Source organism: Periplaneta americana, chromosome 16, assembly GCF_040183065.1.
Source record: "Periplaneta americana isolate PAMFEO1 chromosome 16, P.americana_PAMFEO1_priV1, whole genome shotgun sequence".
In the NCBI taxonomy this organism is placed as follows: domain Eukaryota; kingdom Metazoa; phylum Arthropoda; class Insecta; order Blattodea; family Blattidae; genus Periplaneta; species Periplaneta americana.
The window spans coordinates 184529109-184545744 of NC_091132.1; the positions used below are offsets into that span (position 1 = coordinate 184529109).

General features: G+C 36.7%; 1 protein-coding gene across 7 annotated transcripts in view; it reads left to right on the forward strand.

Annotated features, from left to right (window-relative positions):
* Nucleotides 1-16636, forward strand: part of LOC138692219 (uncharacterized) — a 218348-nt gene that overhangs the window by 46874 nt on the left and 154838 nt on the right. The window contains exon 1 of one of the 7 annotated variants that reach the window (XM_069815328.1): nucleotides 13773-13923. The exons of the other annotated variants lie outside the window; for them this stretch is intronic. The gene's annotated coding sequence lies outside the window, so the exon portion shown is untranslated. Of the gene's footprint in view, nucleotides 1-13772; nucleotides 13924-16636 lie in introns of those variants that run through there. 7 annotated transcript variants of the gene reach the window in all.

Genomic DNA, 16636 nt, shown 5'->3' on the forward strand with positions numbered 1-16636 from the left:
CATTGTTAATACTGTACTGTATTTTGATTAAACAAAAACCTAATGAAATGATCAAACTCAAAATCGCGATATTTCCTAGTTTACGTAAATGGATGAACTACTTTTCTTCCCTCCTATACCTAGTAAAGTGATTTGTTTGTATATTACGCCAGTATCATCGAACTCCAGTCGTGGAAGGAGGTAGCAAACGGTGTTGATCCAAAGGTAGAGCCAGGTTAATATTAAAAATGTTAGTAAAAATAAAATGATCTCCCTGTATATCCATTTACCAATGAAATGATGAATGTTTTAGTTTACCCTGGACGCAATTAAATAATTTTAGAAACGTCGCTTACACCCCTTTGCTTCTAACCGCCTCAATTGATAGTTGAAACGATTCACACATTAGTTTGAGATTGTAATGGACAGTGCCGTATTTATATAGTGCTACGACCATAGGCCCTAAATTTATGCTTCCGATTAACTAACTTACGCAAATATTAGACTTTTGCAGTCAAACTGTAAAAAAGCGGCATATACAGTAGAACCCCGATTATCCGTCACCCTATTAACCGATTGTTGGATTATCCGTCTGTCATTCTCTCCTATTTTTGTTGCAGAAAAAATATTGAGTACTGCATAACACGTACGTATTTTTTTTAATAGAGAGTGATATTACAAGCCTTTGCCCTTACACATTATGATCTACCGTTCGAGTGACCTGTTTAATTTCTCTGCAAAACGTCTTCCAGAAGTGCCAAAAGGATACAGTATGTTGTGCTACGTATTGAAGAGAAGTGCATATCATTGAGTGGTTTTGGAAAAGAGGAACTGTGGTTCATCTCACATCGGAATACGAAATTGGAGTTACAACTGTGCGATACTTAATAAAAAACAAGGATAAAGTGTATAAATTACTTAACTCTATAACATGAGACCTATAATTTTCCTATCTTTCCACAGAAATCCATCACAAGATGGTTCGTTGATCCTTGGAAACCCGTGATTGACATTCATTCATTCATAATTTTCTGTCAGTGCAAACCCAGCATTCTCCAGTCTTTCCTATTTTCTGCCTTCCTCTTAGCCCCCATATATGATCAACTTATTTAATGCCCTATTATTTGATATCTTCTTCTGCCTCGAAATCTTCTCCCATTCACCATTCCTTCCAATGAATCCTTCAGTAGGCAGTTTCTTCTCAGTCAGTGACCCAGCCAATTCCTTTTTCTCTTCCTGATCAGTTTCAGCATTATTGTTTCTTCACTCACTCTTTCCAACAGAGCTATTATGCTTAAAACTTCTGATCCACTACCTAATGTGTTAAAACACATGACCACGGAGAAAATTACGAAACTGCATTAGGCAACACTTAATTTATGAAAATTTTCTATGGTACGGATTATCCGATTTGTTCAATTAACCGTTCAGCCCACCCCCTTTCATTACCACGGATAATAGAGGTTCTACTGTAACAACAAATTTAACATAATTATATGCCTTTGTCTAAAGTTGGCATTTGCGAAGTGGAGAAATGTCGCAAGCGAAAACATGTTGAAGTGTTTTCCCTCAACCATTTGAAGCAAAATTACAGCAGAACCTCTATTTTCCGCGGTAATGTTGGGGGTGGACTGAACGGTTAATCGAAAAAAGCGGATAATCCATACCATAAAAGGTTTTCGTAAATTAAATATATAATACATTGGCCGACAATTTCGTAATTTCCTTGGTGGTCTTGTGTTTAATGTGCTATGTAGTGGATCAGGAGTGCACTAAAAGTTCGGTTGTCAACGACAGGTTTCTGTGGGCCAAGGGTCGATAATTGATGATTGTCTGCGGAAAGATAGGAATAGTAGAAGTGTCATGTTGTGATTTACGAGTACATACTTTATGGACTTTATCCTTGTTTTTTTTTATTAAATTGCGTACAGTTTCTGCTTTCCCAAACCTCTCGAATTTTATTACGTCATACGGAAGGCAGTTTGATCAAAGACCTTGTACAGAGTGATTTATATAGAACTGACACATTTCTTTCATTAATTGTTTCAAAACGAATTGTGCTAGCGACAACTTATTATACCTAAATGTAGAGGAATTTTGGGAGATTATTTACCTCTATAGCAAATGTTGAAAATGTCCTCCATCCTGCATAAGGCACAACTCAACACGTCGTTCCATGTTACTGGCCACTCGCTGGAGGACTTAGCTTGAATCTCCTGTATGATGTTGTGCTTCAGATCGTCCAATGTCTGGGGACGTGTGGCGTAAACACTGTCTTTTAAGTAACCCCATAGAAAGAAGTCCGGCGTTGTCAAATCCGGAGATCTCGGTGGCCACAGGTTCCTGTAAATTATTCAGTCGTCACATAACCGGATAAATGGAACCATGCTTCATCTGTGAACCATGTGATGGACAATATGGCAGGATTTTGCACAATGAACGTCTGAAACCAACGACAATAATTCAATCTTTTATCCTTATCTGGTTCCTGTAGCTGATGAACAACCGTAACCCTATATGGCTTTAGACTCTCTGACACATTGAGTAGGTGTACCCTGTCTCCTGTGACAAACGTCTTAATGATTTTTTGGGTGACTGCTCCAGTCGTGCTCTTACGTCAACAACAGCCGTGGGAAGCCTAGATGAACGATGCTTTCTCTTTTCACTCACCAGAGATCCAGTTGTTTCAAATTTGTTTACCAGTCCCAGTATTGTGTTTCTTTTGGGAGGATTGCGAACACCAAATTCTCTCTGGTATGCCCTTTGAGTAGCTGTAATTGAATTCGTAATCCAGTATTGCTTCACAAGGAAGAGTCGTTGATTTAATGTGTACTGCATTTTCACGTTGACACAAAATGTCGAAAACAGCTGCCAACAATAGGAATAAAACATAAACATCTGCGCATCTAGTGACAAGGAATCGAAACTCCAGAACATTCTGCTTAATTTGGTGCTAAAATTGGGTCATTGAATGAATTTCCAACGGAATAATTAAAGAAAGAAATGTGTCAGTTCTGTATAAATCACTCTGTATATATTACCATACAAGGTCTTTGGGTTTGATATGCGATGATGTTACATAAATTTGAACATCTGACTTTCTATTATTTCATTTCATTCACAAAATACAAACAAACTTTATAGGCTACAATTATAGGTTAAGTTACCTGTGAGCCACCGACGTAGCTCGGTCGGTTAAGGCGCTTGACTACCGATCCGGAATTGCGCTCGGGCACGGGTTCGATTCCCGCTTGGGATGATTGCCTGGTTGGGCTTTTTCCGAGGTTTTCTCCAACCGTAAGGCAAATGTCAGGTAATCTATGGCGAATCCTCGGCCTCATCTCGCCAAATATCATCTCGCTATCTCCAATTCCATCGACGCTAAATAACCTCGTAGTTGATACAGCGTCGTTAAATAACCAAGTAAAAGAAAACAAAAAAGTTACCTGTGGGAGCACGACCAATGTCGCTGTGCCTTATTTCGATCGTTACTCGTGCTACAGGAAAGCATTTTTTATAGCTCGACAAACGCATTCTCGCTGTAGTGTGTAACGGAACTAAAGCTGCATCTACACAGTCCAATATTCCAATCGCGTATGCGTGCAATCTGGGAAGAATATTGAAAGAATCAAGTTTAAAAGGTACGTTCAATTAAGATGCATGAAGATTTTGTGTCTACATGGTGTGCACCGTTTTGAACGTCGTCTTCACTGCGTAAATACAGGGACATCACTTTATTTTTACCAACATTTTTAACATTAACCTGGCTATACTCGGAAACACTGTTGCCCCCTTCCATTACAGGAGTTTGATGTTACTAGTGCAATATGCAAACAAATCATTTTACTAGGTATAGGAGGAGAGAAAAGTAGTGTATCCATTTATGTTGTAGGGAAATACGATATTACGATTTTCAGTTTGATCATCACTTTTATGGAATTTATCAAAATACAGTAGAGTAGTAACATTTTTTTTTTCAAAAACTCAACTTTTCAGGCGGCTGTGTTCGTTATGTAATGTCTACTTTATTTAGCATATTAATTATTGTTATTAAAATGGATTTGAGGGAGGTGGGGTATGATGATAGAGACTGGATTAATCTTGCACAGGATAGGGATCGCTGGCGGACTTATGTGAGGGCGGCAGTGAACCTTCGGGTTCCTTAAAAGCCATTTGTAAGTAAGTATCATACAATATAGAGAGTGCACTTAAATTGAGGGGGGTCATAAGTAAAGGGCTGTAAGTGTACTTAAGTTACTTTTGAGAAAATGGGGTTTAAATATTTAAGCTTTCGTAAAATCTGTGAAATTTTTATTTAAATTTTAATGTGTAATGCGATTAAAATATCCCTTTGCCACTAAAATTTTAGATACTTTAGCTTACACTGGATGCACTTAACTCATGTTATTACAAATGTCACTAGCATTCCTTTGCTTCTAGCCACCTCAATTCAAATTAAGCTAATCTGAATTTTTAAACAAGTTGCTGAAAATGGTTGCCGTTCATTACAATGCTGGCTTCAATTCAGTACGCATATTATTAAAAACATTTTGAAGCATATTCTCTGAAATTGAATTTATCGTTTCTTGAATATAATTTTTTGGTACGATATTATTAATATAGGTTCTTTCTTCTATAGAAAACGCAACCATATTTCTGAAACACACTATACACTGCAGTGTTTACTTCACTGCTTGAAGACTTCGAATGCAACAGCGGCCGTAAGTTTGTGTGTCTGACGGGAGCAAGGACATTAGTGAAGGGGTGAGAGTGAAGTACATTCAGAAATGCAGGTACAATAAAAATGCAAGTAAAAATAAAATGATGTCCCTGTATATTAATTAATATTAAATATCAATCTTGCAGTCATTGCTTTAAAGTTGAAAGAAAAGTTTAACCGTGTAGTTGCATCTTAATGTATTCATGATCATCAATTTACGGGGAAACAGTTGGCGCCAACGACTAAACAAAAGAACGACCATGCGATAAATTGATAGCGATAAATCTAGCTGCAAAAATTATCGCAAAGTGTGACTGTGATTGGTTGGAATTCAAAATTTCATTACACTTCATTGGTCGAAAATGGAATGACGTCATATAAACGAAATAGTCATTACAGTTTTTTTTTAGAATATTTCAGACTAAACATAAGCACGCAGAAAAATTGTTAGGTAGCTGCATTTGAAGCTCGCCGAAAAGCAACGTTGGCGATGGGAATTTTTTCCCTGAATGGGAAATTCCTCATTATTCGCGAGTCACCTGTTTTGAATACATTATTTTATCTAGCTTATTTTTTTTGTCAAAACTTGAACATTTCAATACACTATCAGTCTTCATAATAGAGTTAGCTAAGGTTACTAAAACGCCGCTATCGTGAAGACTACCAGTGCTGTGGAAAACTTTAAAGTAGACGTGAGAGATCACAACGTTGAGTCGGTGGACGTGTCCTTTCAAATACCTTTAACTTCAACATGTTTATGTATTTATAATTTTGCTTTATGTGGTATACCATTCTTGGCTGGGTTTTTACAAGCGATAAACTTTTAAATACACACCACAGTATCTACGTAGTGTGCATAATTTACGTCCCGTCGTTGAAGTAGGTCATGTTGCTAATTTGTCATTAGAGGTATCGTAGTGTTTGTAACTTATCCGCAGGACAGTTTCTTATCATGTACAGCGCACATCGGAAGCAGTGTTGCCAACACATAAATTGTATCCCCGTCAGTCTAACACCTGGAAATACATCAGAATCCGTTCAAATAAAAATAAAGACCCACTCAATATATCTATTGTCGTTGTCGTGTAGTCAACTGTCCGAAGACAGGCCTGAACCTCACAAGTGATAACAACAAGACATCACTTATGAGGCAACTAGGCCAGGAGATAATGGGGTAGGGTGGCCAGTTCTTTTCCCCCCTCCATTGCATACATTGTCAACTATAGCTCCATATAGCCTACACTAGTCAGATTTCAGATGCATACAAACAATTGTTCTTCCTCTGACACATATCAAGTGAGATGTACTGCCTGATAATAGTTGTACAGTAGTGGCAAAAATAACCGGACCGACCCTTGTAGCTGATTTCAGAGCCTTGTTCTCTCCAGAGCACGATAGACTGCTAACTAAGACTTTCGTGGTTCGAATCCTGCCTGGGAAGGAAACGTTTTTTTTGTTCTTTATTCAAATTTATTCCCAATACTTTTCGATTGCAGCGATATTTTACTACTTAATTAACTTATTCGCAGAACATGAATTTTAACAGCTTATTTTCTAATGGCTTTCGAAATGGGCTACGTCAGCAGTCGAAACTAAAACAATTTCAATAGATTACTCGCTATCTTGTGAATGCGGGCGTGGCATGCGCAGTGGCTCACTTCGGGGACTTTGATTATTCCGTCGGTCCGGCTTTTTTGCCACTACTTACATATCACCCAGAACCTCAATCAGAGGATATATATATATATATATATATATATATATATATATATATATATATATATATAATTTTAACACAACTTACCAATCTTGATTAAAATAGCCTAATAATTCGTCAACCTCTGACTTGATTACGAGGAAATCTGAAACAGGGGTTCTTTAACATGGTATAGCACAGGCAGGGATGTTGAAAGAAAAAGTAATATCCCACCAAAATTTCAACAATTAAAATGACTTAGGCCTATTTATGGCTTTTAAGGAACCCGCAGGTTCTTTGCCGCTCTCACATAAGCCCGCCATTGATCCCTATCCTGAGCAAGATTAATCCATTCTCTATCATCACACCCCACCTCCCTCAAATCCATTTTAATATTATCTTCCCATCTACGTCTCGGCCTCCCTAAAGGTCTTTTTCCCTCCGGCCTCCCAACTAACACTCTATATGCATTTCTGAATTCACCCATACGTGCTACATGCTCTGCCCATCTCAGACGTCTGGATTTAATGTTCCTAATTATGTCAGGTGAAGAATACAATGCGTGCAGCTCTGCGTTGTGTAAGTTTCTCCATTCTCCTGTAACTTCATCCTTCTTAGCCTCAAATATTTTCCTAAGTACCTTATTCTCAGACACTCTTAATCTCTGTTCCTCTCTCAAAGTGAGAGTCCAAGTCAGTTTTGACGGCATTTGCGTCCAGTTGGCAACACTGATCGAAAGTAGAGACATTTTATTCAATGACCAGTGTTGCGAACACGGTGGTTTACCCACCAAATCTAGTTTTTTGGTCCTTTTTCAGCGGCTAAAATTCATTAAACGGTGGGCAGTGGGAAATCTAGTTTATTTTAAGGTCAGTGGAAATTTTTAGCGATTTTGCAATGAAATTCTCAAAGACATCTGCAAGGCAGATTGTATATAAAACACTTACGACTCTTTCGACGATGGCCATTATTTATTTTTTTATGACCTTCATAATTGCGGTCCAGTTGTCAAAATGTGTATAAGCACTTCTTTTGACATTATTAACTTGGTGGAAGAAAAAAATTTAACTTTTTTTCTGCCCCCATCAGAAAGTTTGCTTCTTAGTCTCCGCATATGATGCATATATCTTAATGCTTTCTGTCATCTCATTTCTTCTTCTTCCTCGAACTTTTCTTCCGTTCACCATTTCTTCCAGTGCATCCTTCAGTAGACAGTTTCTTCTTAGCCAGTGAACCAGCCAATTCCTTTTCCTCTCCCTAACCAGTTTCAGCTTTATTCTTTCTTCAGCCACTCTTTCCAACACAGCTCCATTTCTTATTTTGTCTGTCCATTTCACACGCTCTATTATTCTCCAAATGCACATTTCAAAATATGCTTCCAGTCGTTTCTCTTCATTTGAAGTATAGGATAATGCAGTCATGTCAATTGATGCCTATAGGAGCAAGCGCGCGCTTTAGAGCTCAGGAGAGCCTGAGCGCTTTACAGCGGAAAGGAAAGAGGCGAAAAAGGTAGTATATGCCGCTTGGTCGAGCTATATACAGGGATGGCCAGCACTGATTCAATGAATAAAGGGAAGAGAGCTTATTAAAACTGTACCCGTGTTAATTTTTAGATTTGCCTGAGAAGTGTAAGTCCATTATAGGAATGTAAGTTTTAATTTTAATGATAATTTTTACAAGTTTGTTTTTATTTAAAAGGAATATTTTCTCAATTTTTTAAAAATAAAAAAGTGAACTTTTCATATATGTTTATATAGTAGCCTTACAAGTACTGAAACGATGTTTTCGTAAATACGTATTACTGAAGATAGTGTATTGAAAATTTTGAAAATATCCTCATGGAAAATGTTTGCGAGGAAATGAATAATTAACAAAGCAACTATTGTTACATCGTAAACAAAAGATATGTGCCAATGTGTTGTAAAAATTCAGCTCTATAGCTTCAGCAGATTTCGAGAAAATAATTTAACATTCTGATGATAGGAAGTTACGCACCAATATCACCTTAAAATCATAATGCGATAAGAGTTTTGTTATGTAATATTAATTACAGTTAAAATATATACCTAGGTAACTTTGCTTTGTACTATAATATTATTTTGATTAGTTTATTGATTACTTTTATAAAGCTAAAGATATCATCGATATAAATTGCAGCTTATCATGTCGTACTCAATTTCCTCATTTGGGATATCTCTTTCTTTATGAATGATGTGTTTCATCCACTTAGTACAGTATAGTTGTATTACTATGGAATTTATGTGAATATTCCTTCTTAACTCTTTATTATGTTATTAAGATTTAAACACAACTGCAATATTAAGAAATTGGTGTTAGTACTTTTTTTCAGACAATATACGTAATATCAAACAGAAAGAAGCCATATAAAATAACGACATAAAATTTCACGTTCCGTGTGAAGTTTGTGCACCACTGTTTTCTTAATCAAACAGGCTGCTTATTCATATACAGTGAGTAACAAAAATATTCGGACATCCGTCAACTAGCAATACAATGACATATATTTACATATAAATATATAAAAATAAGCTTTTCTTATTTTTTCTCTAAAAGTATCCCATTTCACATAAACATTTTCAACACAACAATTCCAATTAACTTAATCTTCTAATTATTAAAACATAAAGGAAAACATTTCATTTCTAATACTAACAAAAATATTCGGACACCTTTTGAAAACAAAGAATACTATTTCAGCTCGTTATTATTAGTACATTGTAGGACCACCCTTCTGTTTAATAACCTCTTTCAGTCGGAGTGACATGCTGTGTACTAATTTTTTTGTTATGTCTATAGGAATTTTCACCCATTCTCTTGAAGTCTTGCTTTCAGCTCTTCTTTAGAAGAAATAGGCCTTAATCCAACCCTCCAGTCAAGTTCCTCCCATAAATGTTCAATAGGGTTCAAATCCGGCGATTGTGGAGGAGGATGAAGGACTTTAGGGCATTTGTAGAGCAGAAATTCTTGTACAGGGACATCATTTTATTTTTACTTCAATTTTTATTGTACCTGAGTTTTTGAATGTACTTCACTCCCACCCCTTCTACTAATGAAGTTTCAACTGTTTTCCAGACACAATCAAGGCCGCTTATAGTAAACAGCACTGAGTTACTGAGTATAGTACGTTCCAGAAATATGTTCCCATTTTCCAGTGACGAAAGAACTTTTAATATTGAATCATATTTTCGCACAGGTACTGTCCGTTTGCCTACGTCACATCCCGATTTCCCCCACCTGCTTCTACTCCCCCCTCTGTAAAAGCTGGGCTGTCTTAGCTCTTTTCTGAAAACATTAATTTCTGTTAGGAATTGGTCGTTTACGTAATATTATACAACTGTGTAAAATAACTTAAATAAAAGGGCCTCTTTAAGTAATTAACTGTCACGTGATTTCCCTCCTTTCTACGATCCTGCGGCATAACCACTTGGACGGAGAGTTGATAGCATGTCTGAGTAATTTTATCTATGCGGGTCGGGCAGAAGTGAAGATTGAATTTACATTACATAAGGTACTCTTTTATAGAGTAGGTACAGAATTATTTCAACATAAGTTACTAGTACGAAGGACGAAACTGGTAATTAGAATTAGATGCAATAGTCTATAGTGCGATAATATGCACAAAAGAACTGAAGCCTGTAGGCTATCGAAATGAATGGCCACCATCTTCAAAAATGTATTTAAATATCCATTTTATGATTATTTTTCAATTGAACTTCATTATTCTCTATATTGTACGCTAATGTGCTGTAGACAGTATAATATACACTACATAATGAACACGTTCGCATGGATAGCTCAGTTCGTGAGTAAAAACACTCATTCTTAATACAGTACTGCATTTTGATTAAATAAAAATCCTAATGAAAATTATCGAACTCAAAATCGCGATATTTCCTAGTTTACGTAAATGGATGAAGTACTTTTCTTCCCTCCTATACCTAGTAAAGTGATGTGTTTGTGTTTTACGCCAGTATCATCGAACTCAAGTTGTGGAAGGGGGTAGCGAACGGGTTTTCCGGTTCTCTAAAGGTATAGCCAGGTTAATATTGAAAATGTTAGTAAAAATAAAATGATGTCCCTGTACAATATAGGAGTTATGCTTGGGATCGTTGTTCTGGTAAGACATAAATTCCTTTTCAATTCCAAGCTTTTCTGCACTTTTCACTAAATTGTGTTGCAGGAGGTGTAGGTAGTCTTCCTTCTTCATGAGATCCTCGATGAACAGCAATTCACCAACCCCAGAAGCTGACATGCACCCCTATATCATCACATTTCCTCTACTGTGTTTAACAGTAGCTCGCAAATTCTTGGTTTTCATTTCCTCCTTAGGCTTTCTCCTGACCATTTGTCTACCATCGCTGCCAAAACATTGAATTTGCTCTCATAAAAAAAGAGCCTTTTCCCACCAATTTTTCCCCTTTATTTTCATATTCTTTAGCAAACTGAAGTCGTTTACGTCTGTTCCTTTCACAAACATAAGGCTTTTTTCGTTCTATTCTTCCGTTGTAGCCCCGTTTATGTACTGGGTGTTCAGTTCAAAATGTGTCTTGGCTCGCTGTATGCCGTCGTGTGGCTAGCTGATGAGCCTAGAGAATTCAATCTTCCTACACTTCCGCAGCTCAGATGTATAATCTAAGAGGCAGAGAAGTTGGCTAGCAAGTACGGCGTTCATTCTGAAGAGTACGTGCCGATACCTACGGTAACGCCGGTAGTGGCAGGAATGTGAACTGTTTGGAAATACGTACTGTCGGGATATGGGGAGAGGGTTAAGACGATTACTTATGTATTTGTTGACATTAACTTCGACGGTCAACATGGACACGGAGCATTTGATTTGTGTTGTGGAATGTTACCGTACGCAACCGATGATAACAAATACCCTGCGTACGACTTGCCGGCGCAAAACACAGTTCGAAAGAGATTATGGTAGCACACAGACCGTACAGACCGCCATCTGTTGCTACGACGTTCAAGTTATACCGTACACGTTCTCAAGTTCAGATTGAGGAACGCCTTAAATAATAGGCAACTTCTCTAACATATAAGCTGAAACTCGCTTCAAATCGGTGACCCAACAACAGTGACGTCATGACACACTTTGAAATGAACACCCAGTATTGCCCTCTTAATTGTTTGGGCATGCACTTTTTTACCCGTAGCCGATTCAATTTCAGAAGCTAATTTCGGAGCACTTATACGAGGGTTCTTTTTAATCTGTCTGATAATAAGAGATTCTTCTCTGTCTGTGAGGACTTTTCGGCGACCTGTTTGCTTTCTCAGCTCTATTCTGTCCTCGTTTTTATATCTGAGAATTATGTCAGACACTGTACTTCTCTTCATCTGCAATGTTTCGAATGGTTTTCCCTTTTTCGTGATGGAATATCACTAAATGCCTCTAATTAAATGTTGTTTGTTTACCTTTACGCCCCATTTTGTGCTCCGTCCTGCTCAAACGACAGCACGAGTAAGACTAAGTACTCTCGCATATTATTGAAACTCGGTACCTCCACCTACTTTGTAATGTAAGTGATCAACAGGGGTGTACAGAATAGAACCAACAGGACTGTCCGAATATTTTTGTTACGCAGCAAATTGTATATTTGTTTATTTTTATATAAATATATTAACATACCATTTCATTAGCAAGCTCTTTTCATGCTCATGTTATGCAAATTGGTTTATTTGACGTAACCGCAAGCGTAATTTCTGCGTTTTTGCAAACATGTTTAGTAACATACACATAAACATTTGGAATATTAAGTGTCCGAATAATTCTGTTATTCACTGAACATAATTCTTCCTCATTCCATACGTAGCGCTTGATGCCCGCGAACGACGCCAAGGTCAGAAACACAGTCTAGTACAGGGACATCATTTTATTTTTACTAACATTTTTAATATTAACATGCCTATACCTCTGGATCAACGCCGTTTGTTATCCCTTTCCACGACTGGAGTTCGATGATACTGACGTAATATACAAACAAATCACTTTACTAGGTATAGGAGGGAAGAAAAGTAGTTCATCCATTTACGTAAACTAGGAAATATTGCGCTTTTGAGTTTAATAATTTTCATTAGGTTTTTGTTTAATCAAAATGCAGTACAGTATTAACAATGAGTGTTTTTACTCACGAACTGAGCTGTCCATCTGGACGTATTCATTATGCAGTGTATATTACACTGTCTACAACACATTAGCGTACAATACAGAGAATGAAGTTAAATTGAAAAATAATCACAATATGGATATTTAAACACATTTCGATACAGGCTTCAGTTGTAATGTGCATATTATCGCACTATAGACTATTGCACTTAATTCCAATTACCAGTTCTTCGTAATCCTCGGCCTCATCTCGCCAAATATCATCTCGCTATCACCAATTCCATCGACGCTAAATAACCTCGTAGTTGATACAGCGTCGTTAAATAATCAAATAAAAAATAAAAAAAAACAGTTCTTCGTACTAGTAAGTCATGTTGAAATAATTCTGTGCCTACTCTATAAAAGAGTACCTTACGTACTGTAAATTCAATCTTCACTTCTGCCAGAAAAGATAAAATTACTCAGACATACTATCTACTGTCCGTCCAAGTGGTTATGTCGTAGGGTCGTAGAAAGGAGGGAAATCACGTGACAGTTAATTACTTAACAGGCCCTTTTGTTTAAGTTATTTTAAACAGTTGTATAATATTACGTAGACGTCCAATTCCTAACAGAAATTAATGTTCTCAGAAAAGAGCTAAGACAGCCCAGCCACTAGCTGGCGAATAAAAGCTGGTTGGGGAAACCGGGATACGACGTAGGCAATTGGACGACAGTACCTGTGCGAAAATGATTCAATATTGAAAGCTCTTTCGTCACTGGAAAATGCGAACATATTTTTGGAACGTACTGTGGCTACTATGAGTGTATATGCGGTCTTGGATCTGTGTGGAAGACGGTTGAAGGGGTGGGAGTGAAGTACATTAAAAAACTCAGGTACAATAAAAATTGAAGTAAAAATAAAATGATGTTCCTGTATATACAGTCGCGAAGCTCAATACGTAGTAAATATGCAAACATTAGATAGTTGCTCACCACTAGGATCGCTAATATCGCCTCATTACAGGCAATGCAAAATAGTACCGTCACAGTCTATTGTTTCTAGTACCCTCAAAACTCAAGCTTCGTGACTGTATATAGTAGACTGTGGTCAGAAACATGCCCTTGCTTCGACATCACTGGGATAATGTGTCATTTGCATGTTGCTGTTTATTCTCGGTCCGCTCATTCACTGCAGTCGGTGGTTTGTGAGGCTCGAAGCTGGTTCCCTCCCCACACCCACTCGCGTCGCTCCATCGCTCGCTTCACTTTCTCTTTTAATCCAGCCGCTATGCTGAGCTAAGGCTTGCAGCGCCCAGAACGTCTTGGCCCGTGATGACAGTGTCTTTACCGCGTGGCGTGTTGTGATGCAGGAATGGGGAAACTGCGGCCTAGGAGATGATTTTTTGCTGCCCATAAGTAAGTACGAGTGTTGTTACAGACCGCAATCGAAAAGGACACGAGCGCCTTACAAATCTTGTTCATTTTACAACTGTTATTAATATTTCTTTCAGCTACATTAGATTATATATAACAAGCACGTATGTTTTCTTTTGTAAAGTTACTTCAATTTTTTACGAAAATTGGTATTAAAACGCAGATATGTTTCTTCAGTTTTTCATAGATCTTTATACAGGGACATCATTTTATTTTTACTAACATTTTTAATATTAACTTGCCTATACCTCTGGATCAACGCCGTTTGCTATCCCCTTCAACGACTGGAGTTCGATGATACTGACGTAATAAACAAACAAATCACTTTACTAGGTAAAGGAGGGAAGAAAAGTAGTTCATTTATGTAAACTAGGGAATATTGCGCTTTTGAGTTTAATCATTTTCATTAGGTTTTTGTTTAATCAAAATACAGTACAGTATTAACAATGAGTGTTTTTACTCACGAACTGAGCTGTCCATGCGGACGTATTCATTATGCAGTGTATATTATACTGTGTACAGCACATTAGCGTACACTATAGAGAATGAAGTTAAATTGAAAAATAATCATAATATGGATATTAAACACACTTCGATACAGGCTTCAGTTCTAATGTGCATATTATCGCACTATAGACTATTGTACTTAATTTAAATTACCAGTTCTTCGTACTAGTAACTCATGTTGAAATAATTCTGTGCCTACTCTATAAAAGAGTACCTTACGTACTGTAAATTCAATCTTCACTTCTGCCAGAAAAGATAAAATTACTCAAACATACTATCTACTGTCCGTCCAAGTGGTTATGTCGTAGGGTCGTAGAAAGGAGGGAAATCACGTGACAGTTAATTACTTAACAGGCCCTTTTGTTTAAGTTATTTTAAACAGTTGTATAATATTACGTAGACGTCCAATTCCTAACAGAAATTAATGTTCTCAGAAAAGAGCTAAGACAGCCCAGCCACTAGCTGGCGAATAAAAGCTGGTTGGGGAAACCGGGATACGACGTAGGCAATTGGACGACAGTACCTGTGCGAAAATGATTCAATATTGAAAGCTCTTTCGTCACTGGAAAATGCGAACATATTTTTGGAACGTACTGTGGCTACTATGAGTGTATATGCGGTCTTGGATCTGTGTGGAAGTCGGTTGAAGGGGTGGGAGTGAAGTACATTCAAAAACTCAGGTACAATAAAAATTGAAGTAAAAATAAAATGATGTCCCTGTACTTGGCCTTGGCCTATTTAAAATTATATTTTTAAAAATTTATAACAAATAATTTAGGATAACAGTATTGTTATGGTGACTGGCGAGGTTCAAACTAAAACTGGCTTCCTGGGCATCTGAAATATTTATAGAAAAGCACGACAGATAGTCACATGGAATTAAAATGTATATGATATCCTAGACCTTTCACGTCAGAGGTGAAACAACATAAAGCGACAAAACATTTTCAATTTACTACCCACATAATGGTTAATTGATTGGAATAGGGTATTGCGAAAGTACGTCGTTATTTTATTTATTTTTGATACAAGTAACATTTCTTTAAGTATTATTTATTTTCTCTTGTACCATCAATAAGAAACACGTTTGCTTTTAATTTTTTTAAGTTATAAGTGGCTGTATGCAAGTACTTACGCGGTATTCTGAAACTCAAATAAAATACCATTTCGGATTCCGGAATAAATTACGTACATCAATACGCTGAATCTTGATCATATGCACTTAGTTTTGTATCAATTAATGTCGAAAATGTACATGTGACAACGAAATCAAAGCACTAAAACGGCAAACGTCATGCCTTTATTTCGCCTCCGCCCGCTTCCACTCAGCGTTGCCAAATCTACCCATGCTCCGGCTTGTAACTGAAGGTGGCTCTGGTTTTATTACACATATTTCAAGATTTTTAAATACATACATATATATATATATATATATATATATATATATATATATATATATATGTATAATTTGAACTGGTAATGGAAATTACGGGAAACGGCTAAACGGATTTTAATAAATGACCCCTCATTTTGAAGCTTGGAACCCAACATGTTTTCAGAAAAATAGTAGTCTTCAGTGAAATATCAATTTTCCTACATTATTTTCCTATTTTCCAAAATCCATCTTTCTTCAGTTTTGAGAACTAATTGCATTTCAGCACGGCCATGATTTCAGAATAAAACAAAACGCACACTACAATAAACAATAGCTATTACACGAAGGCTATGACCTGCAGGATTGCTGACATATTATTTAGAGTTCAAATTCAATTGGTTATTAAAAACTTCAAGACTTACTAAAAGTAATTTACAGATCTGATTCTGCGGTGTGTAATTTTCTGAGTACAGTTGTGTATTGGATATTGAAATCTACAAAACTTGAGGTGGTTTGATGACATTATTACCATTAGAAATGAAATTTCAGTACAGTTAATGCCATGATGTGACTTTTTCATCAATTATACATATTAATGCTATACTGGTGATATGAAAGTGAAACGTTTTGGGCTTATATAAGTAGATGTAGAGAATATCTTAAATTAGATCCTCATTTCTATAATTTACTGATTGGCGGATATATATATAAAACTACAAAACTTACGTAAGATAATAATATTGTTATTAAAAATCAAATATTTTTATAATTATTAACCAAGTGGGGTTAGGTCTTTTGCATATACTTAATGGC